At 36.6% G+C, this 22,335-nt stretch overlaps 1 pseudogene; it reads right to left on the bottom strand.

Annotated features, from left to right (window-relative positions):
- Positions 1-19,499: 19,499 nt before the first annotated feature.
- On the bottom strand, positions 19,500-20,440 carry LOC140531390 (olfactory receptor 9K2-like; annotated as a pseudogene).
- Positions 20,441-22,335: the final 1,895 nt, after the last annotated feature.

The raw sequence follows: 22,335 nt of genomic DNA, 5'->3' as shown, positions 1-22,335 counted from the left end.
ATTTTTTTGTCTTTACTATCTTGTCCCGTGTAATTGATGTGGATTCTGTATCTCTGAGCTACCACTAAATGAAGATTCTCCCCCAAGTCATCTAATTGTTCCTCTGGAAGCCTACCTCAACGATTTCTAGTGCAGACACAATACTTCATCTACTTTTCTTTCAGGACAATGATTTCTATAAGTCCTGAACTTCAGAATACAGTTTTAAGGGCACAGTAAATGATGAAGAAACAAGAACAGTGGCAGTAGAAATTCTCATATATAGTGTCTTAAGGTTTGTAAGGTCCTTGAGAAATATTATTTTGTTTTATTCTTACAGCAGCCCTGGGAGATAGATTATTGTTCTTATTGTTAGTATTATTGCCTATTGTTATTATCTATTATTGCTATTTAATTTTACAACTGAGAAACACACCAATGTGTAAGGAAACTGAGTCAGATGGCACTTAAGTGAATTGCCCAGTGCTATATAGTTAGTGAGTATCTGATACCAGATCTGCAGTGAGACCTCCCTAAAGTCTTGGGCTTTATCCACTACCTGGCTTTAAATAGGCAAGCATTCAAGAACCATAGAAGGAAAATCTCTTGTCACATATGTCATTCCTGTCAAAAGAAAACGTATATTCTGGTAGTCATTGCATGCCTATGGAGGTGATTGGGAATTTGGTTTGCTAAAAATGTGCAAGTCTAGAATTTATTTCCACCTGTCTAGGTTATTTGTTGTTGACAACCTATATTTGAAGGTGCATTTTCTATTTATTTCTATGTTTATATGTTTATTTACTTAGCCATCTATATCTATTTGGAAAAAAGGCTAAATTCTGGTGTAAGTGGGAGTGAGGGGGATAAAAATCATCTGGAGACACTATAAATGAATTAATCTTTTAACTATTTGGTAGCCTAATGGTGGAAGGTCCCCAACCACTATTGGCAAAAAAAGAAAATACCATTAAGTATGCAAGAAGACTAAATGACATGGTCTCATCAATTATAAAAATTCTTTGTTATCCTTGGATAAGATAAGTACAATTTTGCCTAAACTGGTTTCTTTAACAAATGACAAAAAGTATTTGGTCTCCTCTTGTCTCTTGCCCTTGAACAGGGAGTGCTCTTATTTCAAAAACAAAATATGCTAGCTGAATATAAACCCAGAAGCCCTGCCTTGCCTTTGTCTTCTTCTTCTTTTTAGCCCTCCATCTCCTCTAAAATGGTTTATCTATCCCAAGGTGCCACAGAATGCTGCTAATTCTCTATGTGCCCTAAGTAGAACTAAAAACTTATAAAAGTAAATTTTGATGGCTGAAGCTGCTATCAGTGAACAGTCTTCTTTAGCAGGCCAATATATTCTTTGCTTTAAGTTTTTCTTTGTATGTTTTACCCACAGTCATTTGATCTCCCACTGAGAATTCACCCAAGAGGTCCCATCCTTGGTTGAGAAAATTTCCCACAGTGGGGGCAGGGTGAACTTCTGAGTAAAGATAACTTTAACCTTTTGCCTCTGACACACGCTGGCAATATGAGATTATATATTCAATCTCAGTGCATCAGGCAACACTCTTAGTTTATAAATTGCAGTACATTAGCAAATCTCCATAGGTGGAAAGGGTTTCTTCCTTGGGAATTCTTCAGACCATGAAATCACAGAGATAGACAGACAAATAGAGAGATAGATAGATAGATGATAGATAGATAGATAGATAGATAGATAGATAGATAGATAGATAGATAGATAGATTGTAAATAGATGAAAGATAGATAGATAGATAGATAGATAGATAGATAGATAGATAGATAGATAGATAGATAAATAGATAGATAGATAGACAGACAAAGAATCTTTCCCAGGCTTTTACCTTATTTTGTTGGGATGCTAAATGTGGACAGAATTCCTTCATTGAGTCAGATGTCATTGAACTCGGGGTTTGGAGTGGAAGGAGGAGGCAGGAAGGAATTCTTAAGTCATGTGGTCAAGAAGATGGAGAACTACACCTTTCTCTAATCCATTTGACCTCACAAACCTCTCCAAAACAGACACCAAAGATAAGACAATTTCAGGTGACTTTATGGTCAAGGACACCCAGAGTTTGAGCAGAGTTTTTGCACTGAGTTCACTCAACATCTCTCCCACCACCACTACCACCACCATACTACTAGTAGTAAGGTAGCACTACCTGACCAAAAAGCCCCAAACTATATGCTCATAACAAAACACAATCCCACATTTCCTCTTTCCCTAAATCTGGGCTCTAGAAGTTTGTGGAATTTGCTAAGTCTGTGACAGCTAGTGTCATGGCATTGCCTCAGACAAAGCAAAAGCAAAAATAGACCTAGTGAAAAGAGATAAAGAAGGAAACTTCATCTTACTAAAAGGTACCATAGACAATAAAGCAATAGCAATACTAAACATATACACCCCAAGTGGTATAGCATCCAGATTCATAAAGGATAAGTTAAAGGATTTATAAGAGAAAATGAATAGTAAAAAATTATAAAATTCATCTGGAAGAAAAAATGGTCAAGAATATCAAAGAATTAACCAAAAAAAATACTAAGGAAGGTGGTCTGGCAAGATGAAATCTCAAACTGTACTATAAAATCAGTAATCGTCCAAACTATCTCATACTGGCTAAGAAATAGAGTGGTAGATCAGTGCAATAGATTAGGTACATAAGACACATTAATCAATGCCTATAATAACTTAATGTTTGATAAACCCAAATATGCCAGATTCTGGGAGAACTCACTATTTGACAAAAACTGCTGAGAAAACTGGAAAAGAATAGGACAGAAACTAGATATAGACCAACATCCCATACTGTATAACATAAGGTTAAAATGGGTGCATGAGTTAGACATAAGATATCACAAGCAAACTAGAAGAGCAAGAAATAGTCTATTTGTCAGATATATAGGGAGAGGAATAATTCATGACCAAACAATAAATAGAAAGCATTAAAAAAGAGAAAATAGATAATTTTAATTTTATTACGTTAAAAACAAACTTTTGCACAAATAAAACTAATGCAACCAAGGTTAGAAGAAAAGAAGAAAGCTGGGAAATCATCTTTACATCAAATGTCACTGATAAAGGCCTCATTTCTCAAATACATATAAAGAATTAAGTCATATTTATAAGAATGCAAGCCACTCCCCAATTGATATATGGTTGAAGGATTTGAAAAGGCAGTTTTCAGATAAAGAAATCAAAGCTACTTTGTGGATATATGAAGAAGTGCTCTGAATCATTTTTGATTAGACAAATGCAAATTAAAACAACTCCGAGATACCACCTCACACCTATCGAATGAGCTAATATGACAAAGAGGGAGAATGATAAATACTGGAGAGGATTGGTGACAATTGAGAAGTTGATGTATTGTTAGTGGAGTTGTGAACCGATCCAACCATTCTGGAGAACAATCCCCAATTGATGGGCCTCCCTTGAAATTTACTTTTTAGAGTCACACAGTTATTAAACATCTGAAGTACAGTTAGAACTCAGGTCTTCCTGATTCCAGATTCAGCATTTCATCACTCCACTTCTCTCTTCTTTGGATATAAAGATTTTTTTTTATTCCATTCAAATGGAAAAATTTAAAAAATTACAAATTTACAAATAGACATTGTAATCAAAATCTGAGTCTTATCTTTAGAATGGAATTAAATTAGTTGATGATTGTCAACAAGAAATTAATTTTTCCTTTTGCATGCTTCCTACACCAAAAGTCTGTATGGGAAAGATTACTGACAGGAACACTGAATCTCAGAAAGTGGATAACAGCCCAAGGTTAAATCATAAGTCTGAATAGGAAAGGTTTTTATTCTTATACCAAAATAAAAATGACAAAAGGTGGAAATGGTGCTGGAGAGGGTACAGGAAGATGGACACAGGAAGATACAGTTGGTGAAGTTGTGAACAGCTCAAGCCATTCTGAAAAGCAACTTGTAATCATGCTGAGCAGTCACTACAATGTATCACCCCCTTTAACCTAGAGATGTCACTGTCAGTATGTATGCTAAGGAACTTAAAGACCAACAAAGGTCCTATAGAAGACGAAATATAAACAGCATTTTTGGGGGGATGAGCAAAAACCTGAAACAAAGTTCTTACCTACTAATTGAGAAATAGCTGAATAAATTGAAGTACATGAATGGAATAGAGTGAGTTATTCCTTCTATAATGTAACTTTCCCCATTGTGATTTCAGTGTATTGTGGACTGATATAAGAAATTAAATAGGAGTTTGGGGGAAGTTGTAGACAACATGAAAAGGCCAGTTGATGACACAGAAAAGGTTTAGAAGTTCAGAAATGATATCCAAGCTTACTTCTAGCATTGGGGGTGGGGGTGGGGATAGCAAAGTAAAAAAGTGCATAGCACAGAACAAAAGAAAACATAAAAGGAAGCAAAGATGGACAGTTCTGAGCACAACGTATTATTTATCATACAGGCTTTCTTCAAATGAAAATTTATTGTTACATATTTTGAATCCTCTTTTATGTTCTACTACGTGCATTTGTACCCCTAATAAACATAGCACACAGAAAGGCTGCTAGCACAGGTTCATTTGTGATCTGGTTAGACAAGCAGACACCTTCAGAGGGGTTACTTTATTCTAGTCGAGTGTTTCAGTGTTCTCACAAGGGTTGCTTACAATGAACCACTAACTCCTGCAGCATTCCCTAATCAGCCTTCCCCTGGTGCTGGTGAGGTGGCAGTGGCAACTACCCCTAGGTCCCAATGGGGTCAATCAAGATAGGCACCGATTGCACACTCTCCTGAATCGCCTCAAGTCTTGATGGGGGCTGCTCAAGGTACACACAGCATTGCAGCTTTTCCATTCAACCCTAAAGGTTCCCCCTTTACTTTCTGTATCTCTTAGAGGTCTCTCTCTCTTAGAGGTCTCCTCTCTCCTCAATCCTTGGGGGGAAGCAAGGGGGCAAGTCAAGGCACACACTGCATTTTAACTTATGCATTCAACCCTAAGTCTTCCCCACTTGGGCCACTGCCACCTGCTTTATAGGGCCCTCACAATCTGCACAGGTAATAAGTGGCCTTTACAACCTACACTGATGATTCTTTTTAGGATAACAAGAGGTTGTTATGGCCATGGATCCTGGGAAGCTGAGCTCTAAGAACAAAAACCCTCTTTATACTACAATATCACATGCATTTTTTCTTTCTTACTTACTTTGTATTTAAATTCCAATATTGACATTTATGATACATTTTTGTTTCTTTTCTCTATTCTATATTTGTATCCTGATCTTGAAGTGTAAAATAAAATTTAAAAAAAAGAAACTCAGAAATTCATAAAATAAATATAATATTGAATAATTTTAACGCATTTTGTCTTTTAATATCATAATATTCAGTGATTTCTGTTGTGAAGGGAGATCCAAAAACTTTTATGTGGATTTTCTGAATTGGGGGGCCCCAGGCCTTTAATCCCTGAGATGAGGAAGGGACAACTTTATTACTTTATTACAAAATTATGATGACTATGGAGAATTCTGTGGGTTTGGGGATACTTTTTTGAACTGCTACAAAGTAGAACCAGGAAAATAATACACACAAAGACAATAATGTAAATGAAAAGAAAAATAAAGGAGGCAAGGGAGAACATTTTGTAATCATAATAACCAAATTTTTTTTCCAAAGAAGAGATGAGGAAAAAAACTCCCTCTGATCTTTTAATAGTTGAAAGAGCATAGAATTGCCATGGAATATATCATAAATTGTTACACAATTTTGATATATTAATTGGTTTTGCTAAATAGTTTTTTCTTTCTCTCTTTTTTCCTTCCCTCCCTCTTTTTGTTGTTGTGACATCTCTTTAGAAAGGGGAAAGGAAGAATCATAGCTAGAAATTAAGCTGTCAGAAAAAAGCATTTTTATTCATTAAAACCTTTAAAGGAAAATATATATGTCATCAAATCACTTAGAGTACTAAATAAAGAGGCACTTCCTAGTGCCAAAATTGCCTCATTTGTTTCTTATGTATAGTTTGCCAATCTTTAATCACTCCTATTTTGATCCATATGCTACGCGGGACATTATGTTCTCATGTCTCACATTGTGTCCCAGATATTTACTTTCTTGGAGTCCAAATTTGCAAGTTTTTGTGTGAACAGCTTTGTAAATTGCAGTGTAAGATATTTCAGATGGTTGTCTATGCCTGGCTTGAAATGTAGGTTGTCATATATAGGTTGTCATTGGACTGAGCATCAGAAGGCCTGGGTTCTGATCTCTGTTCTGTCACTAGCTGCTCTTAGGCATGTTGCTTATGGTATCTGGGCTTCTCTTTTCTCCTATATAAATTTATGGTCCTGAATTTAATTTAATTTTAAGATCTTTTCTATATCTAAAATATTTTGTAACTCCAAAAAACATATTTTTCAACATAATCTTTCCAATGGTTCCGTGCAGTTTGGCTCATTCACCACAAAGGGAGACAGATTGCTTTAAAAAAAATAACCTCATAGTTTTACAGATTTAAGAGGTGGAAACAATTTTAAAGGTCATTTTCTAGTCCATCCCTCTGATTTTACAAAGGAAGACACTGAGAGCAATAGACATGAAGTGGCTTGCCCAAAGTCACACAAGATGAAAAAAGCAGAGCAGGATGTAAACTCAGGTCTGACTCCAAATTTAATAATTACTGAACATCTCTTCTCTGCAAGATATAGATTAGGTGTTATGGAGGTGTTTTCAAATGGATAAAATAACGAGGTGGTGTTATTGTTCGCAGGGGATCTGTCCTGCTACGTCTTCTTTCCTTGTTTCATCTATAATAGCATGTTTGGCTTATTGAAAGCCACATGATTTGACTCCAGCTATTCTTCCGGACTTATTATACATTACTTTCCATTTTCCTATCTTCTGGACAAACTCTTCTGCTTGGAGGAGTTCTAATATATGGCATTTCTTTTCCCATGTCCATACTTTTGCTTAGCTAAAAACGAAAAAGTTTGTTCATTGATTGGGATTTCCTCAAATCTTCTTTCTCTGAGTTTTTAAACCACATGAGAGAAAACGAAAGATCTTCTAATTTCCTGTGCCTGGTAGGCATTCCCTCCTTAATTTCACCTCAAAAAGTCCCTAGCTTCATTCAAAAGTCTTCTCCACCACCACAACCCAAAAGTGTTTATTCCATGGAGCTTACGTTTCCTTATAGTCCAACTCTCACATCTGTACATTGCTACTGGAAAAAAATATGGACCTTGGTTAGCACAGTGATGCCTATGGCTTTTAGTGTGCTGTTCAGATTTGCCATGGTTTAATTTCATGTCTATAGTTGCCATCTGTAGTGATCTTTGAGCCCAAGAATATAAAATCTAATGCTGCTTCTATTTCACTTCTCTTCATTTGCCAGGAAGTGATGGGACCAGTTGCCAAGATCTTGGTTTTGTTTTGTTTTTTATGTAAAGCTTCAAGAGAGCTTTTATATTCTCCTCTTTCACCTCATCAAGAAGCTTCTTAATTCCTCTTCTCTTTTCACTTTCTGCCATCAGAATATCTATATATCTATGAATATGTATATATATACACATACATACATACATACATATATGCACAATTATAAATATATATTGTGTACAATGATGCCAGAACAATGATGCTATCAAAAGGGTCTTAAACATCTTCTCTTGGAAAAATGAAGGAAACTGCAGACTTTACAGGGTAAGGTGGTATTTTCATCATTCCTGTCTTATTGAATATAGGGGCCTTACAGAGAAAGAAAAACATGAGAAATGAAGGGTTGAAAACAATGGATAACAGAATTTGGATTTATGGGTTAGGATTTGACACAGAGAAGTAAAAGGATCTTAACTACTGCCTCTCCTGAAGGCTGAAAAGAGTCTACTTCTAAAAATACTTACAGATCAGATGTTGCTCAATTATTTTTCAGTCATGTCTGACTCTTTGTGACCCCATTTGTTTGTTTGTTTGACAAAGATTTTGGAGTGGTTTACCACTTTCTTCTCCAGCTCATTTTACAAAAGAAGAAATTGAGACAAAGAGGGTTAAGTGACTCGCCCAAGGTACACAGCTAGTAAGTGTCTGAAGTCACATTTGAACTCAAGTCTTCCTGACTCCAGGCCCCACACTATATCCATTGCACCACCTATTTGCCAAACCTGATCAGATAGGAGTTTTCAAACTGTAAAAAGGAAGGAAGGAAGGAAGGAAAGAAGGAAGGAAGGAAGGAAGGAAGGAAGGAAGGAAGGAAGGAAGGAAGGAAGGAAGGAAGGAAGGAAGGAAGGAAGGAAGTCTGCTTTCAGGACACTTACTTTATATCATAGGAGTCAACATTTAGCATGCAAATTTGAAATATATTACACATATATGTGTGTGCGTGTGTATGCATGTGTGTGTGTTACTTTGTAAATGCAAGGTACATTTTTAGGAGGAGCCACTAGGAAATAGTGAAAACAAGAAAAATCATATGTAAAAAGTAGCATTAAGATGAGCTCTTAATGAATATAGCAATGAGAATTTACACTATATTCTTCATACCACTTCTGTGAAGTTCCAGAGTTCAATGGTATTTAGCATGTAGCATCGAAGCAGACTATTGGTGTTAAATATTGGTTAATGGCCCAGGATGTAGTATTACCAGACTTCAAACTACATTATAAATGAATAGTCATCAAAATTATTTAGAACAGTCCTTTCAGTGGGAAAAGCTGTTCTTCTACCTGATGTGGCAGGCCTCTTAATCAGCATTTATCTCATTCAGCAGCAAATGGGAGGGGACTCAACCCAGAGTTGAGTCATACATAGTAAGAAATAGGCAGAGAATATCTGTGGATGCCTGAGTTCCCACACAGTACCCCTGGGATACAACACAGGTCTTCACATGCCCAATGGTGGGAAATTCTTTTTGCTTTCCAGGATTGCCTTAAATGAAGTACAGTTAGGGGATACCACACTAGATTTTTTAAAGCAGAAGTAGCTCTGTGCAGCAGTCTAGATGAGTAAGAAATCTCAGCAGTAAAAAGGAGTAATCCTACTTTTGGCAAATCCAAAGATATGTATTATTGGGAGAAGGACTCATTTTATGGGAAGCTTAAAGAAAATTAGAAGGTAGTATTAGATTATTATATTATGCCCTATACTACAATAAGCTCAAAATAGGTATGTGACTGAATAGAAAAGTCATACCATTAAAAATAGAAGAGGACATCAGTATCTTTTAAAACTATAGTTTAGGAAAGATTTTTTAAAGTTTATATATTCTATTACCTACATTTCCAAAAATAGATGTCCCGCTTCCCTGGAAAACCATCTTTTAGAACAAAAACAGGAGGAGGAGGAGGAGAAGAAGAAGAAGAAGAAGAAGAAGAAGAAGAAGAAGAAGAAGAAGAAGAAGAAGAAGAAGAAGAAGAAGGAGGAGGAGGAGGAGAAGAGGAAGAGAAAGAGGAAGAGAAGGAGGAAGAGAAGAGAAGAAGGAGAAGAAGAATAACAAAGAAAGGGGAAAAGAAAGAAAAAAAAGAATCATGAAAACAATCATATCCATCAAATCTGATATCATATGCAGTATTTCAAACCCATAGGCATCTCTACCACCTCTGCCTCTGCTTAGAAGATGAAGGAAGCGTCATTTTAGGTTTTCTCTGTGGTAGAAGCAAAATTCTCACCCCTACCACCATATATGTTGACCTAGCTTTTTTTTTCTTTAAAGCATATTGAACCTATCCTTGAGATTCATTGGTTCAAGCACTTAAAAGCTCAGGCAATTCATATAACTTCCTGGTCATCTGGGGACAAAATGAAAGCTCACAGGCTCTGCGATTGTTGACTGTTGGACAATGAAGGGTAACTCAGGTTTTGCTGGATCAGTTAAAGATGTCTTCTATACTCATCCTTCTTGAATACTTTTCAGTTGTGGCTCAGTAAATCTCATTTTGTTAACTGCAAAATCACCTAGAAATGTCTTATATTGTTACAATCTGGCCTAATCCAAAATATCTTTGAGGTCAAACTTGGCCATTATAATTTCACAGAATTGTTTTTTCTTGTTCTTTCCATTTACAATGTTGCTGTTGTGAGTGTGTGTGTGTGTGTGTGCAATGAAGGGATCAATACTTGGAGTGTATACAGAGTCCTCTGCCTTCTGCATAACCCTGAGGAGGCTTGGTGAAAGAGCTTGTAGAGATGTGTGATACAGAAGTCCTTTCCTACCCAACTTCAGGTCATGTGCATGCATTCTCTGTTTCTCATCCAATTACTGTATAGTGACAAAATACAAACTATTGAGTCATACTTCAGTGGTTATGAAAAAGTCTACAACAGTAAATTTCTCTCTCTCTCTTTCTTCTTCTTCTTCTTCTTCTTCTTCTTCTTCTCTTTCCCCTTACCCCGCCATAATGGCAATTCTAGGCAAGACCTGCTATGGGTCTCTGAATGAGTAAAAAGTAGTGCAAATAAAACATCAGCCCATCTGGTAGATGTCTTTCCCACCACCCTCCCACCCCTTAACTACTTGCAGAGTAGGATGTGGTCCTGTGCAAGTGTTAGAGGAAAGGAAATCTGGTAGGCTTTGCTTTAGATCTTTCATCTATCCTTCCTAAATCTGGCAGCATGCTTCCAAGTTAAGATTAAGTCCAATCCCCCATATCTTTGTTTGAGAGAGAGATAAAAGCCATCTGTTACAGAAAACTTAGGGTTATGACCATCTGGTCACTATTCTTTATCCACCTAGCTTATATTCTTCTCTTCATTATGCCTGTTTGTCAGAAACAAAGCCGAAGCACTTTGGTACTATAGTTGACAAGAAAAACTTTCAGCCTCCTGGCTCAAAGAATCTCAAAACTGGAAGGGACCTCCAAGATCTTGCAGCACATTTTCTACCTGCAGCATCAATTTGGAGTCAGTAAAGGGTCAAGCACAGAATCTAGATCAAAAAGTATCAATAAGCATGTATGCAATGGCATTGAATTTCACCAGTGAAGAAAGGGACTAGTATGGGTCAGTTGCTGAAGAGGGAAGCAAAGTCAAAGGAAGTCTTTTTAAGGATGAGAGAGATCTGATAAATGAATAGATAGATGGATGGAAAGGAACCAGTAGTAGGAAAGAAAATGAGGATGCAAGAAAGTGGATGATTGATCCATTCTCAGACAAGGCATAGGGGTTCAGGTCCTTCCACAGAGAGGGTTCGCCTTTTGGAGGAAGAGTTCTAAATCTCTCTGTCCTTTGTAAGAAAAGGAGATGGTGGATAAAGATGGAGAAAGAGTGAAAAGTAGAGTTGAAGAAGTTCAAAGCATGATCTCAGTAAAATGAAAGAGAAGCTCATGTGCTGATAGTAAGAAGTGCCTGTGGATGACTGAAACTCATTTTTTTCTTTCACTCCTGTGAAAATTCACAATAGTTGCTCATAATGTCTTCACTGATAGTAAGTTGCCCCCCCCCCCCTCACCCTGCACTTCCACATTCACCCTTTAGCTTTCTCTAATTCCTCCCAAATCAAGCTACTTCCCTTAGGTTTGTATTACAATTCCTTAACCGGGAGTTACTAAGATCCTTCCAGAAACTAATTCCTCCCACCTTGATCTGCTTAGCTAGAGATCAAGAAATCTAGAGCTTAGTCTAGAAGATAAAAGTAACATAAATGGATGACTAGTTGCCAGGTTGATAGCTATGTGCAGAACAAGGAGTTACACACATAGGTGGTATCTTACACAGCCTTAGGGCTGACATTTCAGATAACAAAAGAAGCCTACTAGGTTGCCACTTTCCTTATTTGGGAACTTGAGTTCCCAAGGGACAAGACGACAGGTGACTTTGTGGAAGAACTTGTTAACCTTGAAGTTTAAATGTGTTAACTTTGTGTTAACTTTATCATCTCAGAAGATGATAAAGATCAGATTTGTTCCAGTGGAGATATTTTCTTTGTAGTTAATCTTATCAGAAGATGGGGCAGAAGATCTCTAAAACAGTGGAGATATCCTTCAAGATAGAAATCAGTAAGGCTCATCCAGTCCTTGCCACTCCAATGGTCTCTATTTACACAACCCTCTAACTCTGTTCTTTTCATTTCTAAGGTTATTTTTTTTTCTGGGGAGATGTTTTCCTGAAACTCAGTCTACTTCCTCAACAAGTTGAAATAGATATTTAGGAATGACAGAAATTTTCATGTTTAGGGTTATGTACTTGTGTTGCATTGGAATGCCCCATGTTTGGAATATCAAAATACTTATACATATTTAAATATACTTATTTAAACAGTTTAAAGGCAGGGGAGGACAGGAGAAAAATACAATCCTTTTATAGATTTTATTAATACTTTTTTTCTTTACATCACAATTATTCCTGAAAACTCCCACCCCTTGTAACAAAGAAGCAAAAATACAATGCAATGGACTCATCCAATAGCATCTCATGTTTTTTTCAAATGCTTGCTCCAGTAATCCCGTTTCTCTGTTAGGACTGAGGAGAAAATGTGTTTCATTGTCTGTACTCCAGGCCCATAATGGGCTTTTCAACAGTTCAAAATTTTGCTTCCTTTTAGTGATCATCTTACTTATATCAGTGTAGTCATTGGGTATGTCATTCCTTTGGTTGTCCTTTCACTCTGCTTCAGTTTAGACAGCTCCTTCTATGTTTCTCTTAATTCTTCATCTTCAAAATTTATTGCTACACTATAAATATTCCTCTTCATTCTGATACCATAATTTGGCACATAGTAAGAGCTCAATTAGTGCTTTTTCCATTCCATCATTTTTTCAGACATCTTTTCAAAGAGAATTTTGTTTCCAAGTTTTTGCTAACACAAACAGTGATATTCTAACATTTGGTAAATACTTCACCTCTTATTTCTATTCTTTACTTCCTCAAGAAATATGCCCAGTAGTATGTTTCCTTGTTCAAAGTGTATGAACACCCTCATAATTAACTACAAGTGACATCTGAGGTATTTAGACCAATTCACAATGCCACCAACAGTGTGTCTGTGATTTTATAGCTCTTCTCTCCAACTCCCAGACTCCCAACATTTACTAATCTTTACTGTTTTGTCACATTTGTTCATAGAGTACTTATATTGTTAGGATCATTAATTAATCATTTTTGGTGGAATTCAAGCATGAACAATTCCTAAGCTTATTTCAGAGATGATCCTGAATCCTTCCATATATAGGGAGCAAAAAAAACAAAGAATGAATATGACCAGTATTGAATGGCCCATTCTGTATACATTGGGACCATTTGGGGTTATCTTAAGTCACTGGTTATATTCCAAAGGGGCTCCAAGATTCCACTACCTTTGCTTGACCATCAGGTAAGATCAGAGATTCGTGATCTGCTCTGCCATCCTTCCCCACTTACAATGAATGCCAATCTAGAACCAAAAATCCTGAGACTTTCAACTTTGGGGGAAATAATCTATTCAGTATTGGAATGAACTGACTTCCCTGAGTAGTGGAGGGTGAATTCCTCAAATACCTCCCCTTTCAATAACCCACATGACCCTAAGACTACACTGTACCCATTCATCAACCAAGATGTAGGGTCAAAGACTCATCTTTCTGTAGAATGTTTTATTTCTATCACCCTGCTTTCCATCTCTGGTCAAGAGAATAATAAACAAATCCTCATTTCCATGGTTAGTGTGAAAATAATAATGATCTATTACCTAGTGATCTAGATTTCCTAAAACTAAGTTCCCTTCCTTGGATAATACTTTCTAATCCTTCATACCAAATCATATCAACCTATCCCTCCTGTGTCTCTAACTTTCCACTGTGCCCCCTGCTATTCCTATTTTGCCCATTGGAAAAGTCTGTTAATTACACGATTAACTGCCCTGTTAGTGTGCCCTCCCCCCAAAGTATGTTGTACATAATTTAATACATACATATGGATTCCCTCCAAAAGAATGTAAGCTCTTTGAGGATAGGCACCATTTAGTTTTTGTTTTTATACCTTCAGTGTCTACCACTGTATCAAAGTCCAATTAGTTGCCAGTTAATAAATATTCAATAAGTTTGTTAAACTGTTCTCTAAAAGGCATTTTAAGCTAGGAATTCTTTTTTTGAAAACAGATCATATCCATTCACCACTTATTTACTGGGAATTGTCTTTCCCATGGAATGGAGATGTCTAACTTGTCTAGTACCATAAACAATTAGGTGTGGTCAAGCTAACAAGTATTTTAAAATCTTTTCAATATAGACAAATAGGTGGATCAATGGATAGAAAACTGAGACTGATGTCAGGAATGGAATTCAAACCCAGCCTCAGACATTTACTAGCTATAGACCTCCTGCAAATCACATAATCACTGCTTGCTCCAGTTTTCTCATTGGTAAAATGGGGATAATAGCACCACCACCACCCCAGGGTTTTTGTTAGAATCAAATGAGATAATGATTTCAAAGCACTTAATACAGTGCCTGGTACAGAGTAAGCTCTATTTAAATGCTATTATTATTACTATTATTTATTTGCCCGTCTACTTATTTATTTATTTGGCTGAGTTTTTTGTTCATAGTCTTTAAGCATCCACTACGTACAGATCAACATTCCTGGGTATTGTCTAAAGAAAGCAATCATTTATCCTTGGGAAGCTCAGATTATTAGTACAAGAAAATTAAAATCTGAAATATCCTTTAAAACTGTAATCATAACTGAGAAACCATATAACCTGAAGAACATCCCAAAGGACAACAATGTCACAAAGTCCTCCTGAGCCCCCACTGGTGTTCTCTTCATATGCAATTTCATCATTTCTACCAGCATGTTCTAAAAGATACATAGCCTAAAACAGGTTGCAGGAGAGTATACCAGTTTTCTGACTCTCACAAGGACAGGGATTCTTTCTCTGTGATGATAGGGAAAGAAAAATAAAATGGATTCAGCCCAACCCAATTAACTTGGCACTGTGGGGAGATACTCCTTGAAGTATTAAAAAAAAAACACATTTAACATCCTCAACCTCTAGCTCTTTGTTTTCCACAAAAAGGAAAAAAAAATCCCAACAATGGAATAGGAAATAAGTTCACTTTAGATGAAAAAGGAGACAGAACGTTAAAGTTTCTGAGTCTTTCTTTAAATGTTATAAAGGCCTATGATAACTATCATAAATATCTTTTGAAAAATCAATTTACACTCAGCTATGAAATTGAATTTTTTCTCAAAGTTTGGATTTTGAGAGGAGAAATCGTATTTAGACACAAAGACAGATTGGAGTTAGCTTAAACCAGCTTGTGAAAGCTGATTATTTGCTGTGTTAGCATTTCTAAACTACATAAATGCTACAAATCACAGACTGATTTGTTTGTTTGTTTTTTCCGGATTTCTAGACTAAAGAAAATGATGGAGAAAATGTTAATAGTGAAGCCTAAACTTAAAAATGTGTTTGCGTTTTGGAGAAGCTGATCATTAAACATATACCAGCATTCCATTGATATACTTCTTCATAAGTTTACAAAATCCAAGCAAAGCCCTCAAGGCTAGAACTCCAGTCTCATGGTCTTTACTTGAGGATTCTTTTTTTTAAACCCTTATTGAATCAGAAATATTCATTATCAACAAAGACGGGTTTTATCTTGGATAAAATAACACAATAGATATAAAGCTGAGATACAGTTCGTTTGGTTTCTTTTAATGTCATCATTTGAGTTATCCCTTAAATATAGATAGAAGAAATTAAAATTGATTTAAGGTCAAGTATCATATCTCCAACAGGAGGATTAGGATAAAAGATCCTATCTCATTGACTATCCCTGCCATGAAAAATGTATCAACTGAATCAATGTTTCATTGAAGAATTGTACAAGAAATACTAACAATGAGCAGGAAAATGAAGACAGAACATAATGGGTTTTGTGGAAACAAGGGAGAACTTGTGGAAACAAAGAAATTGATCCCCCTTCAGAAATACTGAAACCCTTTTCAAGGAAGGACAAATAGAAGATCTACAGAGGGGTTAGGGTGTTTTCAAAGTAGTCTGTGAATAAGATGTTCTGCGTGGTTTTCTGAATATGTGTGCTTAAAAAAATAGAAGGGAGGGTGTGGGAAACTCCTTTTTCCCCTCCCTTATACCCTGAAGCTGAGATCCAGAGACTGTTTTTTCTACACCAGGTAAATTGGCAAACAGTGCAGGCACTAAATGAAATTGGGGTGCATGGGGCAGGGTGAAGAAGAGATTGGCAATGAGAGGTTGCAACTACAAATCCCAGGACACTGGATGATTCTCAGGAAAAAAAAAATCATGGCACAAATCAGAAAAGATATTTAAGTTAAATAGTGAGGGAAATTGTCATTCAGTTGTACAAAAGCATGTAAGACACTTAGGATACCATAGACTAGAGGATGGAACCTCTTTCTCTTCGTTTGGGGGAAAAAGGTATTGACAATTGTGTTGGATGAATTAGCTGGTATTGTGCCTGGAATTAGGGATAGAGCCAGGATGTTTTCTCAAGGATCTTGCCAGCATTAGGAGTGTCTGATGCTAGGACACTCATGAGGCTGTACCTTTAACACTGCAATCAGTTTTCAAGGCTGAGCAGCCTGTATTATCCAATAGAGAACTAGACCAGGAGTCAGGTGATGTAAATCTTAGTTTTGTCCTATTTCCAATCTACTATTGTTTATCATTTATTGAATCCACACTTAATCAAGGGATAATGATCATTTCTGAATTCCTCACAGAGTGAACAGTGTAAGCCTGAAACATAAATCACTCATATAGGACTAAGAACATCCCAAAGAAATGATGCAGACAGATACTGATCATGGGGTGGGGGATGCTGTTGGAGGGGGTTAGATTTCCCTTTTATTTCCTCGTGAACTTTTTCTATAACATACTAGACTAGAGTTCAGAGGAAAGAGGAACTGTTATTTAAACACTGTGAGGAAGGGGGCAGGAATAAATCATGACAACTGAATAAACCACTTAACTTCTATATTTTTCTATTTCCAGAATAAGCACAAAAAAATCTTATTACTTCTTACCCTGCAGAGACATCATTCTCCAAAGATGGCACTATACTCTTCTAAGGAAGAAAGCTATTGAGGGTGTATCTTCTGGGAAAAAAACAAAATTGTGAAATTCATTCACAAATCCAGATGTGAGATTTATAAATACCATGAAAAACATGAACATATTTGAACATACCTGGGTGGTTGACTATGTTTTTCAGCTTCGATTTCTATCTGAATATTTGGAATCATCAGGACAGACATAAACACAGACAGAGTTATTTCTCAGTGTCTAAAGGACAAGTCTCCACTGAACAGATAAAGTAGAGCAAATGTCTCATTGTTGCCTTTCTCTCTTACCCAAAGTGAGTTAGAGTTGCTGTTCCTCATTAGCAGAGGTGTTTATGGAATTTCACATTCATTTAGATGATTTAAATTTCTCATCAAAAACAAACATCTTCAATGATTTCTAATATGAATATACAGAGGGTCCCAAAAATTTTATGTGAGGTCTAGGTCTATGTCATGTTTATGTTTATGTCTACGTCTATATCAACGTCTACATCTATGCCTATGTCTATGTCTATGTCTGGCATGTGCCTATGTCTATGTCTAAGTATATGGGCGCATATGCATATTGTAGTGTGTTTGCATGTACCTGCATATGTATGTATACTTATCTATGTATGTGTGCATGTATGTGTGTTATACATATTTGCATATATTTAGAGGTTAGAAGTACATTTTGGTGGACATACATGCATACACAAATATACATATGTGTATAAATGTGTATTTATGTGTGTATATACACACACATGAGCATATATTTACATATGCATTTGTTTTTCCTATGTGTGTGTATATGTATATACATGTGTACATGAATGGATGTGGTATATAGGTGTGTATATGAATACATTCAAATATATGTTTATTTGCATAAATATGTGAATACACACATGTGAATGTATGTGTGTGTGTATGTTTTACATAATTTTGCCAGGCCATTGATTCCATTGGTACAGGAAAATTCCCTAGAATTAATTCCTCTACTAAGGCAGATCTTCAATCCAAAATTTCTAGTCTTAGAGAGTTGCTTTGGATGCTGAGTGTTTAAGGGACCTGCCCTGGGTCACACAATAGGGGTCAGAGGCAGTACTTCTTGGAGCCAGGTATCTTGTGTTGATCAGTTCTTTATCCACAATATAAAAGACACACAGATAGAATTATGAATTAAGAGGCTGATTTCCACAGGTCCCACAGACAAAAGCAACAGACTCTTCTTACTCTGGGATCTCATTCTACACCTAAATCCCAATTTTTCTCTGTCATATTCATTATAAGAACAACTGATTAAATTCATTTTCATGAATCAGAGCTCACTACATTATGAAAGGGTAATTGTGACTCTCCAAACAATGCTGAAGTTTTATATATTCAATTCCAGGAAAATGGAAGATCCTTGAGTGAAGGGGCTGTTTTGTTTTATTTTCATACCTGGTTCTGAGATGGAGAAATAGTAGATAGCTACAAAACACTTCCAAATGGCCAGATTGAATTGAACACACACAGTCATGAGATGACTAAGGTCCTAGCAGTCAAGCTGAAAGACTGATCATAGGCCCACCTTTGAGTAAACTGAATGATACCATCAACTACCTTTTGCTTGTAGAAGAGAGTAGATAGCCAAAGGGAATGAATTAGCAGATTATTATCATTCACTTTGATGGCCTAACAAAATGTATGTGATCTTTTTTCACTACATCTATCCTATCACTTTCACTTTCCACACATACACAACTAAAAGCAGAAATTCTGTATCCATTTTTAACATTTAAATTAAAAAATGTTCCATTGAAAAACAAACCAGAACATCTAGTGTCTGAACTCCTGTCAAAGAGATAAACAATACCAACTCATCAACCCACAACAATGTGGTTATCCATCCCACTTTGCGGAGTTAGGGGTGTAGCACCCATATGATCTGGAAAATCTGCGTGAAAATTTTTGGCCCTCCCTTTGTATCAGAGAAGAGTTCTGAATTTTTCTTCTTTTTTTATGAGGTGTTTCCAGTACTTTATTATAAAATTTAAATTAAGTATTGGAGCATAGGCATATTTTATGCATTTCTGAGTTTCTGAAGTTTTTCTTTCTCATCTGTTAGCCTTTGAGTGTTATTGGCGACTTCTGCATAACTCCCCCAAAATTCCCTTTTACAGTAATTTTGTATGCCATTCTACCATATATCATAACCACAATAGGGAAAATCATGATGTGGAAGAGATTACTCTGTTTCCAACCTAATCTCCTTTAGGGCACACTCAGAGATCCTATGAAATAATGACTTCTCTTGGGTCCAGCTGTTAGCAGGTCTAATGAGGTACATTGGCATTTGTAGAGTTGCTATATCATCTTTGATTTTGATGCTTATGATATTTAGTAACAACAGTATTCTGGAGGAAGCATCAAGAGGATAGACAAGAAATTTTCTCCACCAGAAATAATGCATCCCTAAGGGGATTTCTCTAATTAAAAAATAACAGAACTAAGGGAGAGAAAAAATGTGAAAATTAGAGCAAAGCTTTCACCTTCCCTAAAATTCTTTTCAGAGACTCTTTGACATCTTTGTTTCTTAGAGAGTAGATGAGTGGGTTCAACATGGGTGTAATGAGGGTATAACACACAGAAGCCACTTTACGCAGTTCGGGGTTGTTGGGGGGGAATGAGATACACAAAGAAGACAGTTCCATACAACAAACTTATCACCCCAAGGTGGGAACCACAAGAGGAGAAGGCTTTCATTCGACCTGCAGCAGATCGGATCTTCAGGATGGTGGACACTATATAAACATAGGATACCATGATAACTATCAGAGCGGGCAAAATTAATGATTCCTGACAGAATTAATGACACCATTCGATTGACAACAATGTTGGAACACGAGATCTTTTCAATCGAGTGGGGTCACAGTAAAAGTGGTCAATAACTCTAGAGGCACAGAAGGACAAAGTGAAGGTGATACTGACTAGGAGAACAGAGGTGACCCAGCCACAAAAATAAGAACCAATCACAAGCTGCGTACAAAATTGCCTTGACATGAGGACCGAATACCTCAGTGGGGAGCAGATGGCTACAAAGCGATCGTAAGCCATGGCTGCCAAGACAAAACCCTCTGCTACAATGAATAAGACAGAAGAAAAACTGAACCACACAGCCCACAAAGGAAATGGACTTACCTGATGATAAGAAATTGGCCATGGCCTTTGGTGCCACAGCAGAGGAGTAGGAGAGATCAATGAAGGAGAGGTTGCCTAGGAAGAAATACATTGGTGTATTCAGTCGGGGATCAATCAGGATGATGGCCAGGATGCCAACATTTCCTAAGAGGACCATGCTGTAGACAAATAGGAAAGCCAGGAAAAGAAGCATATGGAGTTCTGGGTGAACTCGGAAGCCAACAAAAATGAAGTCAGTCACCTCAGAGTGGTTGTTTGTTCCTCAGTCACCCATGGTGGAGGCCTGTTAAGAAAAACAATGTCAGTGTCAAAAAATGAATTTTCACTTTCCATCTTGGTATCACTGGTGGCAATATTTGCCAACTATTGCCAAATAGTTTCCCATTTTGACAACTTGCCATGATAAGTGCATGTTTTGAATATCGCTTTATTAAGTTCTGCGTATTTCTTTTTTAAATGAATATTTCTCCTCTATATTCTTTTATACCATTTAAAATGGAAAGACCAAAGAAGCATTGGACAAAAGTGATGAGGGAGGAAACTTTCTCCAAGAGAAGGCTGCCAGACATGAGCAAGCTTGAGGAATCATTTTTTTCCAAGTCTTTACAAATAAAATCATCACCCATATTTTTGAACTAGGTTAAATTTGTTGGCAATTCTTTTTTTTAATTACAAAGAAAACTTTTGATTTGTCCTGTTGTAGTGCTTCAGCCTACATAACCTTCAACCAAAGACTTTATTAAGTCCTTCCTAGGGTGGAAGCTGGTCTATAACTTAGAGCTATTTCTGCAGTACCAAAAAGTTAAATGATCTGCCCATGGTCAAGGATGTATCAGAGGGAGAAGCTGAATCCAAGCAGGGGTTGCTGAAACTAGTTCCAGTCAATTGCTAATTTTTTACATTTCAAAATCAGTAGTACTACATGTCTTGGCTTGACTTATTATTTTGCTGATTGTCTAGACTTTTAAAAGTGACTAAGGAAATATTAATAATGAAGATTAAACTTAAAAGTATATTGTGCATGCAATTTATTTTGGCAGAGAACTGGTTATTAAACATTTAGTAGTATCTAACAGAATGCAGGTATTTCTGACTCCAAGACCACTCACCATGCCTTACTTATTTCTCTGTGGAGTAACTAGGTATCTCATTGGTAAGTGCTGCAATGGATAGAGTGTTGCGCCTGGATCAGAAGACTCATCCTCCCAAATGCAAATCTGTTCTCAGACCCTCATTAGCCATGTGATTCTGTCACATAACCCTGTTTCCTTCCATTTCTACATCTGGAATGTAGATGTACATCTACATCTACATTGTCTGGAGCTAGCCGGAGAAGAAAACAGCAAACCAACCATTCCAGTACCTTTGCTAAGAAAATCCACATGGGGTCACCAAGAGTTGGGCACCACTGAAATAACTCAACAACAACAACACAACTTGCTGTGTAAGGCAGAAATGCAAAGATATAAGTAAAATAAGCTCATTTCCCAGAATGGGGAAAGGAGAGAGAACATATTGTAATGTAGGTTCTTTAATAATAACTTACAAGAAACTGTGGGTTTGTTTTTTTGTTTTGTTTTGTTTTGTTTTTTTGGAAAAACCTGTTTTATGAAATTGGGAATGGTAGTAGAGAGAACTATTTTTACATTAGGGACATCAAAGCGATCTTCACAGAAAAAAAGGTGTTATTCAATCTAGGTTTAGTATTCACAGATAGTTATATTACTTAGACAAGTAGGCTAAAGATCTTCAATTTTATTATCATGGGACTCTCTTTCCACTGAGTCTGCGACTTGAGTAGATAAATCCTAGGATATTAATTGAGGCACAATGAAGTTAAGCATCTTGACCAGTCACTTAGCTAGTAACAGGGGTAGGATTTGAACCCAGTGCTTCTCAAATCCAAGCCTGGTACTCTATCTTCTAAGGCTAAGCTATGCTGCCAATAATTATACTATTTCTGAATAGCAATAATGCATATTTTCGTAGTGCTTCCAGTTTTACAAAGTACTTTATTGTGGCTCTGTAAGACAAGTAGCACATATGTTATCTTGTTTCCATAGAGTAGGAAATTGCAGTTCAGAAGGTTTAAGTGACTCAATTATGGAGCAACTGTAAGGTGAAGATAGAATATGTACCCAAATCTCCTAACTCAATGTTCTTTCCACT

Source organism: Notamacropus eugenii, chromosome 3 (assembly GCF_028372415.1).
Source record: "Notamacropus eugenii isolate mMacEug1 chromosome 3, mMacEug1.pri_v2, whole genome shotgun sequence".
Lineage (NCBI taxonomy): Eukaryota > Metazoa > Chordata > Mammalia > Diprotodontia > Macropodidae > Notamacropus > Notamacropus eugenii.
This window is presented reverse-complemented; position numbering and strand designations above follow the sequence as displayed.